Source organism: Anolis sagrei, chromosome 8 (genome assembly GCF_037176765.1).
Source record: "Anolis sagrei isolate rAnoSag1 chromosome 8, rAnoSag1.mat, whole genome shotgun sequence".
Taxonomy (NCBI): Eukaryota; Metazoa; Chordata; class Lepidosauria; order Squamata; family Dactyloidae; genus Anolis; species Anolis sagrei.
In genome coordinates, this window is record NC_090028.1 from 32,701,792 (window position 1) to 32,704,814 (window position 3,023).

At 45.7% G+C, this 3,023-nt stretch overlaps 1 long non-coding RNA gene across 1 annotated transcript; it reads left to right on the top strand.

Annotated features, from left to right (window-relative positions):
• Window positions 1-740: 740 nt before the first annotated feature.
• Window positions 741-2,805, top strand: LOC137097571 (uncharacterized). The gene is made up of 2 exons (XR_010910273.1): window positions 741-991; window positions 2,712-2,805. It is a non-coding gene; the product is annotated as an uncharacterized lncRNA (long non-coding RNA).
• The last annotated feature ends 218 nt before the right edge of the window (window positions 2,806-3,023 follow it).

Below are 3,023 nucleotides of genomic sequence, written 5' to 3' on the forward strand. Positions count from 1 at the left end.
GATAACATCCATCCATCTTGCCTGTGCTGGTACGGCTGTACCAGGAGCTCCAACTTTATTTGCTTTGCATTAAATGTTTGCTTGCAGTCCAAGGTTTCAGGGACTCTGCAGAAAGCTGGCTTCCTTTGGTTGCAGTCATAGGGCAAGTCATCATCGTTAAGTTTTGGTTCCACCACTTGCTCAGGGCAACTGGGAAGGGAAGGGAGCCATTTTTAGTTAGTCTCACCAAGGAAAACTAATGTACAAAACGTGTGCAAGCTTCCCCTGTACAAAAGCTTCAACCCTTAAGACCTTCCGGGGGAGAACAGTCTTAAGAGTCTCCAAAGATTTCCAGGAAAACAGCCCTAAAGACCAAAGAACTCCAGCTGGAGAACATCTAAGCCTTTACTGGTAGGTCCACTAGGCGTTCGAGAAGCAGTTCGAGCCAGTAGCAGAGCCCACATAAGTAAGGGTTAGATTACAGTCAGCCTGGGAGAAGTTAAAAAGGGGATTTTCCATTTAAAGTAAAGAAGAAGTTACTGAAGACAGTTGCCTGTCCTTTGTGGGCAAGATTAGGAAGCCACCAGTTGCATAAAGCCTGGAAGCATTTGTTTAACTTTCTGAAGACAAGAGAAGTTTCTGTTTGATTGTTCATTAATAAAAGACTTTTTTATACTTCACAAGCCATCTAAAGACTATGTGTGGTGGAAAACCACTGAGAACTTCTCTTTGGGCCCCCTTGCACGTCCTGTTCTAACAGTTTTCCTCTCCCCAAGAAATGGGGAGAGAAAAAACATTTGTCTGCCTCACACGAGGCAGGGAGGAGTTCTGGAGGAACCCTCCAGAACATCCGGGGGCGTGGCCTGCTAACACAGGCCAGGCCCTCCCAGGCTCATTCCACGCCTGGAAGTTGGGGAGAGAGGTCGCAGAGAAGAGCGAAGACAAGAAGCCTGAAGAGGTTCAACAAAGAAGAGAAGAAAAGAGGTTAAGGGGATAAGAAGAGCATCTACAGGTCTGTACAGGGGTCCTGGGGGAGGTAGGCTTCACCCACCCCCCACCCCTCCCGGACGAAGGCTGGGCCCTTCAGGGCCCTTCACAGAGGCCTTGGTTATGGCAAACAAGGGCCCACGTGGCCAGGGGCCTGGAGCTGGGCGGCTTGGCATGCGGCTAGCTCGCAGCGTCAATTTTGGGCGCCGTCCGGGCCGTTGATGGAGGCCATTGTGGGAGATGGGGCGGCCGCCATTTTAGGATAGGCCCAATTTCGTTTGCCACATGGGGCAAAATGAAAGTGAAAGTTATTTCAATTACTTTATTTTGGGCTGGATGCGTGTTATATGTAGTAGGTATGATGTTAAATATACACAGGTAATAGGGGAGTTATACCCTTGGCTACAGTGGTTGCTGACCTAAGGTCGATAGTTCTTATTTGGGAGCAGAGCGAGCTCCCGATGTTAGCCACAGCTCCCAAAAAATGGATCAGGGAGAGAGCTCCTGCTGTTAGATCCAGCTTCTGATACCAAAAAAAATGGATCAGGGAGAGAGCTCCTGCTGTTAGATCCAGCTTCTGATACCAAAAAAAAAAATTAAAATAAAATAAAATAAAAATTATTAGTTTAAATAGGATCAGAGGGGGAGCTCCTGCTGTTGATCCAGCTTCTGATACAAAAAAAATGGATCAGGGAGAGAGCTTCTGCTGTTAGATCCAGCTTTTGATACCAAATAAAATAAAATAAAAATTATTATTTTAAATAGGATCAGAGGGGGAGCTCCTGCTGTTTGATCCAGCTTCTGATACCAAAAAAAAAAAATTAATAATAATAATAATAAAATAAAATAAAAATTATTATTTTAAATAGGATCAGAGGGGGAGCTCCTGCTGTTTGATCCAGCTTCTGATACCTAAATAAATAAATAAATATTATTATTTTAAATAGGATCAGAGGGGGAGCTCCTGCTGTTAGATCCAGCTTCTGATACCAAAAAAATAAAAATAAATAAAAATTATTATTTTAAATAGGATCAGAGGGGGAGCTCCTGCTGTTTAATCCAGCTTCTGATACCAAAAAAAAAATGGATCAGGGAGAGAGCTCCTGCTGTTAGATCCAGCAATGAAGTCAAATGGGAAGGGATCAATAAGCCCTGTCGCGGGCCCTGGCCATAAGTATTGCAAGCTCCTGATGGGAGCCTTAAGTTATGTGACCTTCCAATGGTACAGTCTTTGCCAGTTGCTACAGGTGAGCTCCCTTGGTTAGCCCCAAATTAGGTTGGCCTTACAGTCGGCCTGTATACTCAAAAAGGAAAATGACTAGAGCAATAAGCCCAGTGGCAGGCCTGGGTTGGTATAGGGGGGCGAGCTCCCGCGGTTAGCCTCTACTTATGTAAACCTTATAGTGGGACTAATTGCAAATGTGATTAGATCAATAGGCCCCAACGATAGGCTCTGGCTACTGGGGTGCGGGTGAGCTCCGGTTGTCAGCCCCAACTTGTGATAACCTCACAGCAAGACTCAATGCAAATGGGAGTAGATCAATAGGCCCAATGGTAGGCTCCGGCTACTTGGGTGCGGGGCGAGCTCCTGATGTCAGCTCCAACTTGTGATAACCTCACAGCAAGACTCAATGCAAACGTGTTGCCCTATATGTTTAGATATATATAAGGGACAAAGTCTTCGTCAATTTGTTATACTGGTGCTATATACTTATTGACACAGTCACTGGTTATTTTCCTTTCAGGATGGCGCCGAAGAAGAATGTGGGCGGCCCTAAAGGATTACAGGGCCAAGGCCTTGTTTAAATATCAAAATCTAATATATGGGGCATATGTCAACTACACTGGTCAGGCGTGGCTTGTTTACGATAGCCGCTTTTGTTCTGAGGCTGCCACGATGCCTAACAAGCGATGGGACCTCATCGACAGTCAATTGTGGATGGAGGTAATGAATACAACCAGAGCAGTTTCTGGTGAGAAGGCCGATAGCGGCCATACTATACAAAACACTAAAGAGAGTCAGCCCTTTCGACAGGGAGGCCCAGCACAACAGCTGC